Source organism: Castor canadensis, chromosome 1 (assembly GCF_047511655.1).
Source record: "Castor canadensis chromosome 1, mCasCan1.hap1v2, whole genome shotgun sequence".
Lineage (NCBI taxonomy): Eukaryota > Metazoa > Chordata > Mammalia > Rodentia > Castoridae > Castor > Castor canadensis.
In genome coordinates this window covers 128,684,549-128,700,939 of record NC_133386.1, presented here as the reverse complement: position 1 = coordinate 128,700,939, position 16,391 = coordinate 128,684,549, and the positions used below count along the sequence as shown (strand labels likewise).

The window sequence follows — 16,391 nt, the reverse complement described above, 5'->3', positions numbered from 1 at the left end:
ACATAAGGCCTGGCCCTGGAGAGACTCATTTCCCTTTATGAGGGGTCTACTGCACGAACAGCATGCCCAGAAAATGAATCCCCTTCATGCCAGGGGAAAAACCACAGTGCACTGGAGTGGAAAATAATCCCAGCCTGTCAGACTCCTTGGCATGGTCCAGCAGATGTGACCTCCACAGGTTCTCAATAGGCAGCTGACGAAGACCTCATCAAAATGGACGACACGGAGTCTCCCAGCGGATTTGGGTCTTAGTGCCTGGTACTTAGCAGCTGCTGGAGAATCTGGTTGGTATAGCTTTCCCTCTGAACCAGTGGGGTCCTAAATAATTCATTGCCTTGTTCTACTTGTTGTGGGGATGGCAGGCTGTTCTAAGAGGTTACTGTTCAAGTAGCAGAGGATAAAGATATTTAGAACCTCATCCCTCCCCCTTTTGGTTTGGCATCTGAAAATAAACTGCAATAAAATTGATAATAAAATTAAAATACTTGAGATTTGAATCCTCCTTTTCATTCCACAAAATAATTTAAAACTTATTTCCAATCCAGTAGAAAAAAATAGACAAAGGACACGAATATCCTATTCAAGGAAGAACAAATACAAACAGCTAATAAACATGTGAAAAGATGTTTGGTTGCACTGATAATTAAAGAAATACAGATCAAAACAACAATGAAATGCTGTTTTTTTTTTTTTTCCTATCACGTTGGCAAAAATACAAAAAAGCATGCTAATTTCCAGTGTTTGCCCACAGGGAAAGGGAACACTCACAGACTACTGATGGGGATGTCCAGTGGGCTGTCAAAATTTAAAACTTTTTGCCCATCCATTCAATTTACTAGGAGTTTACTCTCCAGTTATATCCAGCCCCCAAAATATGGCAAGACTGACGTAAGAGCTCACTAAAGAGTTACCCAGAATAGCGGAAAAAGCAATTTACCTGAGTGTCTGTAAGCAGAGAGCATATCTGCTGCATTCAACAGATGGAAGAACAGGTGACAGTTCACAGGAGTGCACGAGCTCCCAGCTATGTTGTCAAGGGAAAACACGAGGTGCACAGCAGAGGATAAAGTGACCTCTTTGGTATAAATAAATCACAGGTCTAAGTTTTCTTTTTTCTTGGAAGAATAACAACCAACTCTCCCACAGTGGTCACCTCTGGAGAGAGGCAACCAGGAAATGGAGCTGAGTCACATATTTTGCTGTATTTTCTGAGCTCTGCACTCTCTGACCAGGAATGTGCTTTTTTTTTCTTCTTTTCTTCTTTTTTTGCTCTCTCTCTCTCTCTCTCTCTCCCTGCCTCCCTCCCCCTCTTCTCTTCTCTTTTCTTTCTTTTTCATTTTTTCACTTAACAGGAGTCATCTAAGCTGTTTGTATTTTCCTTATCCTCACACACATTAAATCTAATAATATAGTACAATATACAATAATATGGAGAGATCATTATTATATGTTCTAGTGCAAGCGGGTTGACTGTGAAGTAGAGGAGGCTGGGAAAAAGATGGAAAGTGGTGCACACAGGGTGGCAGCTCACTGGCAGGGAAGATTGTTGGAATCATCCCAGTAGGTTTCTTTGACAAGTCAGGCTTGTTCTCCCCTGGGGATAATCAGAAAAAGAAGAAACTGGGATGAGTCAAGAGAGAGAGTGGAGGTCAGGGTGGTGACAGGTGCTTTCACATGAAACGTTAAAAGTAAAGGAGGGGACAGAGGTAAAGTCCTCCCAGTACTGGTGGGGTATCCTGAACCTTCTAGATGATAAGTAATGGCAGGGATTTCAGGAAAGCAGTGGGAGGAACCCAGTGAGAGAGTGCCACTGGAGTTAAGGCACATGCATAGCAGCCCCCATAGGTGACAGAAAAGCTCTGGAGGAATGTTCATGGACCAAATCTTCCCCATAGGCAGGCAGGTTTTGGAGCACAAGCCACCCCTGGGTTTCCTTTCCCACTGAGCACCCAGCAAGTGACCAGTGCTCAGTAGGGCGTGATGGTGAGCCTACAGAGGCTGCCAGTCTGCTCTCTGCTGGAGCTGTCTTGTGGGTTCCTGACCCCTCACTCCCATCTCACACAGATCCCTGCAGGGTTGCGGCCAGGTCTCCTGCAGAGCCCAGAGTCTGCTGGCAGAAGTTATTTATATATGCAAAGAGGTTCAAAGAACTCCTGGAAAGACTGGCCTAGTTCACTGGTTAGGGATATCTGAGCAATAAAGATTCATTTGACTCCATTAGATCAAATATAAAAATAAAACTAAAATTAATTAAAATGACAGCACACAGTTTCTTACAAAAGCACCTTTGATGTGTGTTCAGCACACTGAAGAACCACGGTTAGAGGAAGCAGTCAGGTTCCAATGACCCCAGCCACTGGCAGGAAGAGATAATGTGGATAAAAGAAATCCATAGATAATCACAATTAAAAAATCCTTTATTCTCGCTCCCTATTTCAACTTCATTCCTAGCACACTCTTGTGAGGACCTATAAAGAATGCTCATAGTTCTTTGATATTCTCTTTGGTCCCTTTTGCTGTCCAGGTGGAGGGGTTGATAAGGTAAGGGAGAGAGAGGCCTGCCTGGGAACCCAGAATGCAGCTGGGCTGGGTGGTCTCTGACTATTCAGCAACTACAATCTCTACACTTTCCATCCTTTTCTATACCCAGGAGGCTGACTTTTTTGGGGTGATAGCAATGGTATTCTTTTCTCTCTGACTTCTGAGTGGGCTTAGCCAATGGAAGGGACCAGCCTCCAAGGTTGGAAGAGAGAGAGAATCTCTCAAGGGTACTTTTCCCTTGACTCCTTCCTCTAGGGTATGGGTTTGCAGGGGTTTCTAACCCCTACCCAAGGCCGTCCATGGCTCCTTGGTGTCATCTTCTCCTGTAGCTACATCCTCCCACAGTCACTATTCCCACCTTCACATTTAGGCCCACACATGGTGGAAGTTCCTTGCAGTTTCTAATGCTAAGGTGCTGTGCTACCCATCAGTGTCCAGACACCCTGCCCTTCTAAACCCTCCTCAGTGACCCCACCCGAGTACCATCAGCTTCTTCCTGCAGTTCTGCTACATCATCTCATTTAATGCCCTCATTTCTCAGAGAAATAGACAGCATCAGAAAGGATAACCTATTTGCCAAAGTTAGCACCACTAGGAATTGGCAAAGCTGGAATCCCAGAACCACCCAACGCTAGAGCTGGAACATCTGACAGCTTCATTATACTGCTGGGAAGACAAAGCAATCAGCAAGAATTTGCAAGATGGTGCCAACTGCAAAAGAACCGACAAAGCAATCAGCAAGAATTTGCAAGATGGTGCCAACTGCAAAAGAACCATTGGGAAGATTCACCTCAGAGTTGAAAGGTTTCAGAAGGCTGGGTCTTTAAGACTGGCTGCCAAGTTTGTGTGGGTGTGGTAGGAGTCCTGCCGTTTATCAATTGCTCTGTCTTTTGGACTCTAACTCTTAATCTAGTCCCCTTTTGGTTCCAGGACTCTGATGAACCTCACAGAGGCCACGTTCACAGTTCATGGCTGCCATGGGGCTCTAATGGTTTTTTGGATATGGGGCTTGGGCGGGAGATAGAAGCTCAATTAGGTAACCAATAGTCCTCTATCTTCTCATCCATCCATCCATCCCTCCATCCTTCTGGTCACTGCACAATTCCTAAAGAACCACTCTGTTTAGGACATTTAAAGTTGCCAAAATGAGCAAGACATAGGAGGAAATCTGCATTGGTTGCAGTGTGAGCAGTGAATGGCACCTCACCTAGCCAGGATCAATAGCAAAGGCTTCCTGAAGAAAGCTGCATTTTAGAGGATGAGTAGAAGTTTGCATAGTGGGAGTATGAGAGACAGGATGGGGAGCGAAAGCAGGGGCATTTCAGACAGAAGAGGCAGTTGGAGCCAAGGATGAATGCTGGAAATGCCAGAAATTCAGCATTTCCAAGCATGGGATGCATCCAGGTGGGAGGAGGATGGAAAGGCACACAAGGACCAAACATGGCAGACCTCAGTCAATGTACTAAGGAAATGGGCCTCCATTGTGAGATTGGGACTTATGGTTTGGACAAACCTATTAGCTTCTAGACTGGATGTTGTGTCCCAAAGGGCTGTTATGGTACTTCAAGATTTAAATTGTTTCCAAACTTACTCAGAGGTAAAGAGAATCGTTCAGTAGACCCACTATCAGGATGTGTACTTTAGACATCTCCATTTGCAGGTCATGACTGGACTTCAAGCCTGGAACTCATCAAGCCTACAGGTATGAAGAGCCTCAGCTAGAGGGAGAAGACATGGCTGGCCAACACTGAGCCACTCACTTCTCTTCTCTTGCACATTGGAAGGGTAGAAACTTAGGGGCCAAAGCCACTGCAAGTAAAAGCAACTAGAAATAGTTCACACATCTTTGACACATGGGTTACCAAACCATGTGCCAGGGAGGTAGAGAGAATACACAGACCACTGGAGCAGGTCATACATACTCTCCACCTAACCCATTATCAAGGCCATGGCATTGCACTGTTCAGAAGGGAAAATTTCAAACTGAACTTCTCTCCACATTCCGACTCCGCAAATGCTATCATTAAGAATCATCACGGATAATGTGGTTTTAATTAGAAGGGTTGAGATACTGGCAAATGTTCAAAAGCCTTGTCATCTGAGAATTCACCAGAATTGCAGGCTCAAACAGCCTGTTCATGTGGATGAGATCGAGCCGTCTTGCAGCTAACACCTGGGAAGTGAAGGGTCACTTGATCCCTAGTGCAGACTGGGTGAATGGAAAATGTAGTGTTATTCCCCTTACACTGCTGAGGCTTGTTGGCTTGTCACATGCCTGGGTGGAAAGCTGTGGAGTCAAACAGGCCTATCAATAATTGATGATGGGACCTTGACAAGATGTGTAACCTTTTTGACTCTGGGTTTCCTCAGTGTGTAAACGCAGTGAGTAACTTCTATATTCCTGAGGGCCACTCAGGGGATTAAGTGAAGTACTGTACCTCACCTTGGTACAGGTGATCTGGCATGACTGACTGGATGCTCAGAAAGCATTACTTCCTTACCTGTCCTGCCTCTCCAAGCTGGTAGGAAGTGGGACCTCGATTTTAACCCAAGTCTTTGTGAGTGCAAAAGTTTGCCCCTTCAACAACCCTACACAACCCTTCTTCCTTCATCACTGAGGACAAGGACAGGGCTTTATTTCCCAAGGGTCAAGTTTGTAGGACGCAAAAGTGGCCTTGACTTGTAAAACACCAGTTTCTAAATGTGAGAAGTTTCCTGACTGCATCTCTGAATCTATCAGCCTCCTGAATCAGGGAATCTTCACTGACAGTGAGTCCATTGAATATGAATAGACAGCCAGGTTTCAGAGCACATCACACAATCCTTGACTGCCATGGAGCTAGGGGATTAGGCAGACACAGTTATTTCAACCAGGGAAATTCAAACAAGGCTCTTTGTCTCTGTTTAAGCAAGTCATCCCTAATCGGCTCCCCAGCTCCATAGAGTGATGTGTGTGTCATTTGTTCATTCAAGTCACCCACTTCTCTAGGCCAGCCAATTGTCTTCTGAAAAGAACCCAACCAAGTCTGAAGCTAACTTTCATTTGGCTCCACCAATTATTAGCTATATGGCCAGAGAGGGTTTCTTCACTTCTCTGATCCATTAAAAATGGTGATGATCAAACTCATTTGGTCCACAAATACAGACTATCTACAGCATGCTAGGCCATGCGCTCAGAGTTGGATTAGCTCATAGTTCAGAAAGAAGTTAGAAAGTGCTCCTACGACTGAAGCATGTACACGGTAATTTGCCTGACACAGAGAAGTCGGCCAGTTACATACCTACCCAGACTATTTTGCACAGCTAGCTATCTGAGGATCAAATAAAGATACAAGATGCAAAGAGCAGAGTACTGTTCAAAAGTAAACTAGGATCCACTTATCATCACTCATAGACCATTCATACAGCTTTTCATTTACAATCCACCTAATTCAACAAATACTTAGTGAGTCTCCAATATTTGCAAATTCCTAATCATTAGACATATACCAATGAATAGAATATGTGAAAATCCCTGTGCTCTGAAACTTATAATGTAGTGACATTCACCCACCCCACTCATTCATCTCTCCACCAAACCATCCATTCACTCATCCATCCATCCTACCACTCACCTGTCTATTCATTCATCCATCCATCAACTCATCCACCCACACATGCATGCATCCATCCTCCATCCATCCATTCTTAAACCTATGAATTCATTCAGTCACCATTAAATACCTACTATATATTCACCACTGCACTAGGCACTAGAAGGGAATTAATAGACCAAAAAAAAAAAAAAAAGCAGTGCTCTTGGTTGTCATGCACTGACACATGTTGGGGGAACACACCCAAGAAGGGTCAACACAAAATTGCTTTCAGACAAGATTCCTGGGCTGTGATCCATCCCTTTATTGCCAGTGCTTATACAGCTCTGTAAGGCAGAAGATAGTTAAGACAGACAGTGACTCCTCAGAAGACAATGGGAGGCGGGAGGCTCGAGGGCTGTGAGTTCATGTGGAGGATTGTTAATTTGCTGTAGACTGAAAAAATATTATAGCTGTACAACTGTTTCTCAAGTAAGAGTAGATATAGTTGTGATAAACTAATATAATTTCACTTAAGGGTATCAGTGACTGATAGTGACTTTCAGTCATTACACAGCATCAGAGCTGGGACCAGGGTAAGAAGGGGGAGGGATAGAGGATGAAAACTTAAAGGATATGGTCACTCTTGAGCATGGACCCTGCAGTGGTATGGTCCTGATTGTGAGGCCTGCTTCTATTTTACCCCTAGTGCCTCACTTATAGCTCACCCTCATTAGCAGCAGCAGAACAGCAGCCCTTGAGTGAACAAATTCTTTATGCCTGCAGATGTGTTATGTATGTTTTGTGTACATTATTTTAATTTCTACAACCACTCTACACCCATTTTAAAGGAGAATAAACTGAAGCCAAAGCTGAACAACTTTAAGGTCAGAGAACCATGAAATTCATGGATTCCAGCTCTGCCTACTTGCTAACCCATGAGCAACCCCTCCCCCCATGACCCAAGTCAGGAGATCCACCCATGCTTCCTCATGGCCCAGTGTGCAGCTGAAGGACTCACGGAGCCAGTGCTCAAATGTGCCACCAGTGCGGGACCATTTGCTTTAATTCAGCTGCCTCTTCCTCCCCTGACTGCATACCTTCTGGTGCTGGCTCCAGGCACCCCAAGCTTGCTGTCCTCACTGACCACAGAGTCCCTTACTCCTCCCAGGACCCAGACCAGATACGTCTAGTCCTCCCTGAGCTATTCCAGTCCCCTCCCACAGCAACTTGATCGTACCACCAGTGGGCTTGAAAATAAAGTTTCCTGAGCCTGGCTTTTCCTTCTTGGAATGAGAGACAAAGAAAAGAGAGAAAAGTGAGGTGGCTTAGAGAGAGAGGCCAAGTAATCACCTGGGCTCTAAAGTGGCTATAATTAAAGGACAATTGACATGAGGCCCGGGGGCAATGCTCCTGTTTGCCTTGACCTGACAGGTGTGGCAACCATCAAATAGGTCATTTCTGACATGAGTCATGCAAAGCGACAGTGTGCATGAAAAGTTCCCTGGGCAGCACACCCCCACGGCAGAACACCTCGGCCAGAGACTCAGACAGAGCTCTGCCAGGGGGCCGAGCTGCCCCAGACTACCTGCCTTCACTATCCTGGCGTGGGGAAAGCTGGTAGAATTCTACCCCATAAACTTACCAAGAGCCCTGGGCCAGGAACTGTAGATGGACACTAATTAGGCACCAACTTGATTCCTGGTCCTACTGTGAATGCTTACCATTATTCTCTGAAGTGCTAAGTGAAGTGAAGGGAATGGGTATATTTTGGGGGTGATGAAAATGTCCTGAAGTTGGCTGACTGTGGTGGTGCATGCCTGTATTTCCAGCTATTTGGGAGGTGGAGGTAGGAGGATCATGAGTTCGAGGCCAGCCTGGGCAAAGATGATAGAGACTGTCTCAAAAATCAAAACAAAAACAAAAAATGGGCTGGATATGGCTCAAGGGGTAAAGTACTTGCCTAGCATGCAGGAGGCCCTGGGTTCAATCCCCAATACCACTAAAAACATAAAAAAAAAAGTCCTCAAATTGACTATCTTGGGTTAGGTCGGAGCCCCCACCTCATCCTATGTTATCTCTCCCCTCATACCAGTGACCTCTGGGGACAGCTCTTCCCACTCTCCACTGGGTCTTGTGACTGAGCTGGGGGTATACAAAGAGAGAGAATGATGGTGGTGCAGGCCAGGAAGGCCTGCACATTTTTTTGGATTGTTTTTTTCTTTAGAAGGAGGGTGGATGGGTTTGAGGATGAAACTATTTTAAGGCCCACAGATCTTGACAAAACAAAGCCAGCACCTCCTTCCTCCTCAGCCTCTCAAATTTCTTCCCTGACCCCAGAGACAAATCCTGGGGCAGGCATCAGACTCCCTCTGAAGAAAGAGGTTCCACTGCCAACATTTGGTTTCTTATGACTTCTGGATGGATGAAAGCAAGACATATGTGGGGTCCACTTGGACTCCAAAGGGACCTTGGGGAGGGGGTCATGAGATCACAGCTCTGGAAGGATTTTCTGATACTTTGCATATAAATTAGCCTTCGGGATAGATTACTTCTTCTAGAGGCAGAGAGGGCCGAAGAGAAGAAAAGAGCCTCAGTTAGGAATCTGAGGTTTCAATGGCGGGTGAGGATGTAGAGTGCAAGGCATGAGGCCTGCATTTCCTGAGACATGATGGGCCCCAACTCTCACCTTGACCCTGGAAAGAACTACATGCTCAGTTTTCTCACCCATGAAATGGGGCCAATAATGGTACCTGCCTCCCTGAGCTACCAGGGGAGAGCAAGAAGAGGCTGTGGAGTTGTGGGGTGCATATTAGCCGGTATTTTTCCCCGTGTTCCTCTGTGAGCTCTGTTCACATAGACCAGCCATTGATCTGACACTCCAATCTGGACCTCTCTTTGAAAATTACCAGATTCAGCAAAAAACATCTGGCTCAGGCCAGGGAGCCCCCAAGGAAGTGGACGCCAGCCTTGATGAATAAATTACTACTACCTCTAGCCAGAACTGAAAACAAATTTTGTAAGTGTAAGCTGCTCATTCTGTCCATTCCCCCGGCACTTTGAAGGCTGCTCCCTTTCCCACCTCCATTTCCTCACAACAGCAAGAAGAGTGCTTCGGAAATGAGACCTCAAGATGTGACTCTGAAAACAATTTAGAAAGGAATGTGGGACACAGCGAGGGGTAGAACTGCTGGGAGAAGCAGCTTGATAGATTAGGTTTAAAGAGAGAGACTTAGATTCAAATCCCAGCTAAGTTCTGGGCTGGCTGTGTGATCCTGAACAAGTTACTTAGCATCCCTGAGTCTTTTAAGTATCTCAGCTATAAAACAGGGATGAAGATAACTACAGGGATGGGTATTTTCGAGGAATAAGTGGGATGACAGGTAGACGGTGCTTAATAAATAGTCACTGAATGGAGTTGAATTGAACCAGTGTATGCTATCATCCCTCCTTCCTCCACCTTTGGTGAAAGTGCCACTTTTCTAGCTGGCCTTGACCACTGTCTGCACAATATTCATTCCCACTGAGCTCAGTGGCCAGAGGCAGATGACCAGCTGCTGGCCAGAACGCAGACCTCATTAACTTCCACGTCTCTCCATCTGCTATCTGTCAGCAACCTGCGGCAAGGAGGCAGGTGACCAATAAAAGTCCTCCTGCTTCCCTTTGTCTCGGGGCCAGTGCACAACAGCGTGAGGCTGTCCACACGGTGGGCTTCTGTCGGGGCTATGCAGGGGCTTTGCTGGGCTCAGGAAAGGACACTGAGTTCACAGCCAATTCAGAGGCAGCAGCTGGGCTCAGCTGGCCTCCTGCATAAGCCAAGGGCGAGTCTGCAAAGCAGCAAATAACCCCATAAACACGGTGGAGCAAGGAGGTCACTATTTGGCAGCAGAGATATAGGATTCAAATGAGTGTCTTTCTTCCCCCGGGGCGCTGAAACATTGCTAGATTTACAAAAGTGATTTCTGCACTCCAGTGTTGCCAGGAGCATGCTGCTTGCTGGCAGAAAGGAAGGTACCAAGAGTCCAGGTAGATAGTAAATGCTGAATAAATGCAAGACATGTTGAGAGCTCTTTTATCCCTGTTGCAGATGAGACATAGGTTTGCCTATGAGTTTCCCGGTAGCCGATGCGAAGCAGTAAACAGGATTAGTTTTGAGCGGTTTCACAATTCTCAATGCCTAAAAGTAACTCTAGTAACCTTAAATCACCACCATTATTGAAGCCAGAGAAATGTCTCCTCCAAGAATGTCTATAGTGTACTGTGTAGAAAAAGGTGTTGGGTAATATTCCAGCAGGTAGGAAATGCAGAAGCTGTTTTCCTGCTGTTGACTGCAGCCCCTACTCATCAGCATGTGACTATGAAGAAAGCATGTCACTCTTCCCACTGAGCTACCAAGGTGGCTGCAGAAACTGCTGCTCCATGAACCCAAGTCACTGGAGCCCAGCATCCATCTTTCAGTCTTTGTGTTTTGTCACTGGAGAAATTAGAGTGTTATTAATCAACCAATCAGTCAAATAAGGCTTGTTAACATTGGAGAAGAGAAAGTAAGTTTTATTTATGCAATTATAAGGCATTTAAAAAACAAAGGGATTATTATTGATACTGGAGCCTGGCAATCCTCCCAGAGTGGTAAACCAACCAGGGCTTTGTTCTTCAAGAGGGAACACAGCACTTTCAGATTCCTGTCCCCTGCTCCAAGCTCCTGTGTGTGGTGGAGCCTCCTGAATATTCAAGACTTGGAGGGTCCCCTCTGCCCTTTGTGCTGTTTGGAGAAAGCATCAGGGGTGGGAATCAGAAGGTTGACTTACTATGTGACCCTGGCTCAAACAAACAGCCTCTCCGGTCTGGGGTTTCCCAGTAATCACATGTGTTGAACCAAAATCACCAGACAGAACTTTTTAAAAATACTTGGACCTCACCCCAAAACAGTATGTTTAGGAAGTGCTCCAAGTGATTTGAGAAGATGGCTGGGCTGCAAAACAAGACCTGGGAGCCTTCTGTGTGCACCCGGCCTTTGGTCTTGCCAACACCTGATCCAGGGATCTCAGACACAAAGTGTCTACATGGGGCACCTAAAAGGTAAAGTGAGCCAGGTGTGGGGTGAAAGATGAGCTGCTGTCTTGAGATGGCACCTGACACCTGTGGGCTATTCTGCTGTTTAAGATGCAACACAGGAAGGATCAAATGGCGCAGCCTACAGCGTTAAGAGCCCTGGCAAAATGACAGGTCCCAGTCCTCACAGAGGGCTAGGTCACAGGCCTGCAAAGCCCAAGACGAGAACAGAGGCTTCCTGGAGACACAGCCACTTCTTTTTTGTGTTCTTATCAGAAGTCTCAAGCACACAGGTGCATTCACTAAACGCCGGCTGGTTGAGTGAATGGGTAATGGGTGGAACCAGAACCTCGGTTCTACAGTTTTTTGTTGTGTGATAAAGAGGTGCAAAGCCTCAGCCTGTACAGCTAAGTACTGTCGCCACTGGCCACATGGTATATGTAAACGATGTGTCATATTTCACAGACTGTCCATGAAAACAAGAATTTAAAGTTTTCATTAATAAATATTTGTTATTTATATGTTGAAATGATATTTCATGTATCTTGTGTTAAATGAAAAATATTGTCAAAGTTGATCTCGCCTGCGTCTTTTCCCTTTTCAAATGTGTCTACTGGAAAAATGAAGGTAAGATTTCTATTGGAAAATGCTGCTCTGAGTCATTTTGCTTTCACTTACTTTTCACATCTTTATCTATGCTGTGTGTCATTATTGTGTTGAACATTTCTCCCCATCAATATATCATAAGCTCTGACTCGCCTGTGCTTCTCATCTTCGAGGAGGAGAATAATATAAGACCATGGCAGCTGTGTGTGGGGTGGAGGAGTTGGATACAGGGAAAACTGGTTTTCCTTTGGGGCTGGGAGGATACTCTACCTGTTCACTCCTCCCTCCCTCTGCAAAGGGACTGTTTCCTTGTAAAAGACCATGACAACTATCTCAGCTCCTGACCTCAAGATTTTCTCTCTCCGGTATCTTTCTCCTACTCATCCTTCAGGAACAAGTCAGAAAGATCCCTCCTCCATGAAGCCCTCCTGGTCTCCCAGGTGGAGTCAGTAGCATCCCCATGTGCCCTTGCAGGCACTCAGCTCATGTTGCCATTGTCACACATCTCCCAGGCATATCTACAACCTTTCATAAGACTTCTTGGATGCAGAGCTTGTGTATTCTTTTGGGTCCCTAAGGCCTGACTCAACATCTGACAGGTGGTCTTTTTCCTCCCACACCTCCATCCTCTGACCAAGTACTTCCTGAGCATACATGGCTAGGTCCAATAAGCAGAACACAAAATCACCCGCTCGCCTTGGGCTTCCAGGCCAGCACAGCAAAGCATCCTGCAGGATCCTCATGCCCAGGTATGCAGGTATGATCTTCGCAAGGTCAACACTGCAGGAGAGGAATAAGGGGCACAGAGACCTCCAGTGCCCCCAGCTCATCCTTCCCGAAGACACAGATCCTTCCCTTGGCTTCTGCTTTCACAGGAGACTTCCTTAACAGAGTCTTTACAGCCCTCCACTTACGCTATGTACTAAAGAGTTTGAGAGGTGCAATAAGAGTGTGACAGCTGCTATTTACTGGTTCTGAAGGAGACGGAGGAGGAGCTGAATTGGCTAAAGCAAGACTTTTACTTTTCTTACAGGCACAGCAGAAAGCAAGACTTTCACTTTTCTTACAGGCACAAGGAAATTGGTGAGGCACTCAGAATAGTCCAGAAATAGGAAACACTACTAAAAACAAAGCCATTGCGTCCATTAAATCCAAGCATGATGAAACTGAAGGCTGTCTGCCCCTCAGTGTGGGGCTGAGAGGAAGGCTGACCATTTACTTGCCAAGGGGGCTCTTTGAATCTCTCGCAGGAGCCTGGGCTGCAGCCCTCCTAGACCAAGCTCCCCATCTTTTCTCTACAACTGTTTCCTCTCCATCCAGCAACCGGGGCCACCCCTCTCCCTGCCACCTGCCTCTCCCTTTCCACCATCCACATGTAATCACTGAATGTTCACATCTACACCCTAGTCACCTCTCCATCCTGCTTCATCTCTCTGGCTACACTACCAGTCCCGGAGTGCAGGCCACCATCATCACACACCTGGGCCATGGCAAAGCCTTCTTGCCAGTGTCCATATGTCTCCTCTTGATATGGTCCCTTCTCCCATCCCACCCCAGTGTTCTGCAGGGGCTGCCTACTCCATTCACATGCAAAAGGGAGTGTCCTAACAAGAAAAGAAAGCTGCACTCTAGGTCCATAGTCTTACTTCTGAGGGTTAGAGGGGTGACGAGGAAGCTGGGTAAGTTATAGATGATGATAGGGTTCTCTGCAGGGATTACATTTTAGAGTCACACACACCTGACTTCAAATACAAATCTATCACTTCCTTGCTTTGTAACTTAGGACAAATTGCTTAACATCTCTGATCCTTGTTTTCTTCATCTGTAAAATGGGATCATCATATCTATTTCCATGGTATAGACTCTCTTGACCTATACGCCATATACCAAAGAGAATGACAGAAGGTGTATAGAGCCCAGTGTTGGGCACATAAGTCCTCAATAAATGGTGTTGACCGAAAAGAGACAAGATATTCATGGAAAGTAGGTCTTTGTCTCCTGAGGGAAAACTATGATTCCTACAGAAGCCAGGCCCTGCCCCCAAAACATGCTTTATTACTGGAAAGTTCCAGGTGTCCTGGATGTTGATCATGCTTTGACTATGATGGGGGTCATCTAACTTTTTTCTCCTATAACTAATATTGAAGATCTTTTCTCTTCCTACCAAGTGAGTGTGAGGCACCCCCAGCTTTTTTAGGCCTTGGACGTCGTAAATTAATATAAAGAAAGAAACATAGTCAGTTATAAAATTCCCATTGTTCAAGAGGGAAATCAAACCTCTCCATTCCAAACTCAGAGAGAGACAGAGAGAGAGAGAGAGAGAGAACTTGTAGTGATACATGCATACTGAAGAGCTGGGCTGGGCTGTAAATAATTCAGGTTTTGTGGGCTATATGGTCTCTATTACAACTACTCAACTCCATCATTTTGATACAAAAGCAGCAACACGGGCAGAATGGAGATGGAAAGAATGTTTGTGTTCCAATAAAACTTTATTCACAAAACACGTGGTAGTCCTGTGTGCTGCATTACCTGATGCTGGTGTTACACGATGTCCTACAGTCCAGCTGTCTGACACCAGGCAAGTTGCTTCGTCTCTTCATTCTTTTTCCTGTACCAAAATATGGAGTCACTGGCTTGAGTGAGAGCCAAGTGAAATGAAGTCCGTCAGTCCTCCTGATTCATGGAGTCCTACTCACCTCGTCACTAAAATGCATTTGTGAATTTTCTTCTTCACTAATGCTCTCACACAATACTCTCACGGTCTTCTGTGACCATGCACAGAGAGATGGAAAACTAAAGTCACCTGATGTGGCATTCCCACCTGAAGTTGAACACAGAATGCTCTGCCTTCTTGCCTAGCTCTCTTACTATAGACAAGTATCCTTGTCACAGTCTAGTTATAGCTATGATTTTCATGTGTGTGATTTTGTTGGTGACTTCACTGTGTAAAATGTCCCCAAGCTTAGAGCTGAAGTGCTGCCAGTGTTCCTATGTGTGCTAGATAAGCTTTGTTTGGACATGAGTTACAGGGCTGTTGACTGTGAGTTCAGTGTCAATGACTCAAAGTGTACATTAAATCAGGCATGCTTAAACATCAACACAGTGAAACAAGATTGTGCATTGATTAAAATGTGGTGACCAGAGGCTTGCAGGAACCTCTCCCTGGGTTTCCTAGAGGAGCAAACATTCAGCACTCACTTAATCCAGCACTTGCACCCATTTTTATAGAGCACAACTACTATGAAGGATGAGTCACCTGTCTATGAGCATGTGGTCCAGGGTAGTAGCTAAAATCTATCATCAAACTCTTAGTTGATAACAGTGCTAACATGTTGTTATTGCTAGTTAATCACGTCGGTTTAATGTTATTACAAATTCACTGTGTTGGCTTTATTCTCTTTGTATCACTCAGCAAGAGTGTAGCATTACTGTTAGTAAGTGCTTGTATCCAAAGTCAGCCAGAGAAGGTCCACTTCTTTTCCCCATGACATCCTGAAGCGAAAAAATAAGACCTTCTTACAAATAGTCTCTGAGGGGTTTCTGCAGACAGAAAGCAGAAGTAAAGTGTACTCTGGATCAGCAATTCTGGGCAAAAATCAGAGCAGCGTCTTCCAGGAGGGAAACAGGGAGCCTTATCTAGTGAGGCCTTGATGTTGGGACCCGCCTGGGCAAGAACAGCCTCCCTGGGGCTGTGCTTACTGAGCAATCTCTGAAAAGCAGTGCCCCCTCCTCTCCCTGCTGCCCTAGTTAAAATGCCAGCTTGGTATTTATTTGTTTTCTCCAGACAGATGCCAATTATAGGGGATTGGAGAAAGAGACAATGGTCCACATCTGATTGACAATGGCTGCTGAACAAGGGGCCTCTGTGGCATGTTTAATGAAAAGGCCACTGTGTTTTTATTGCATCTATTTGATTTTAGAGTGTCATTTATAAAAACAATTCAACCAGCAGGATTAACTGCTTCTGGGCTTCCTCTTCTCCCTATAGCACTGTGGGTGTCCTGCTAACCCCAACTTCCTCCTTCTGCCCCCAGCAGGTTCCTCTCCAGACCTCCAAGGGCCTCCCAGAAAGGCACAGGCTGTGAGCAGGCCTGGCCAGGCCATGACTTTTCAGTAGCTGCTGGTTTTGTCCCACGTTCCCTGATCCCCAGTACATGGTCCCTCAGGTCCTGGCCACCTGCAAGAAACTAGAAGGCTTGCTGTTCTCTGATGCTGATTCTGGAAGTTTCCTTTCTTTCAAGAGGCTTCTGGAAGAGCATGGGGAAGGTTTGGGCTGTTGCTGAGGGAGGCTAACTTGTGCTGAGTGTGTGTACAACAGGAACATGAAAAATGATCCCCAGTCATTTTCTTCCCTGTGCGTTTTACAGTCTAAGCAATTTAGTTTCTAGTCCGTAATCTAATTACCATCTTATACTGTATGAGAACTATATCCAAATAAATATGCTTTCTAGGTTTAAAAAATCTAGCTCTATGTTTCCCTCCTCTTAAGTGACTCGGGGGTCACCTGCATAGGACCACGCAAATGCCTTAGACACATAACGTGTCACTGAGTTCTGGGTCCTCTGTCCTCTCAGTTATGTCCCCTCATGTCCCACTGACCATGGCTCCAATCCACCA

At 45.6% G+C, this 16,391-nt stretch overlaps 1 protein-coding gene across 18 annotated transcripts in view; it reads right to left on the bottom strand.

Annotated features, from left to right (window-relative positions):
• The window catches only part of Tenm4 (teneurin transmembrane protein 4), a 2,881,475-nt gene that overhangs the window by 521,157 nt on the left and 2,343,927 nt on the right, over positions 1 to 16,391 (bottom strand). Inside the window, exon 1 of one of the 18 annotated variants that reach the window (XM_074081915.1) lies at positions 1,532 to 1,555. The exons of the other annotated variants lie outside the window; for them this stretch is intronic. The gene's annotated coding sequence lies outside the window, so the exon portion shown is untranslated. Of the gene's footprint in view, positions 1 to 1,531; positions 1,556 to 16,391 lie in introns of those variants that run through there. 18 annotated transcript variants of the gene reach the window in all.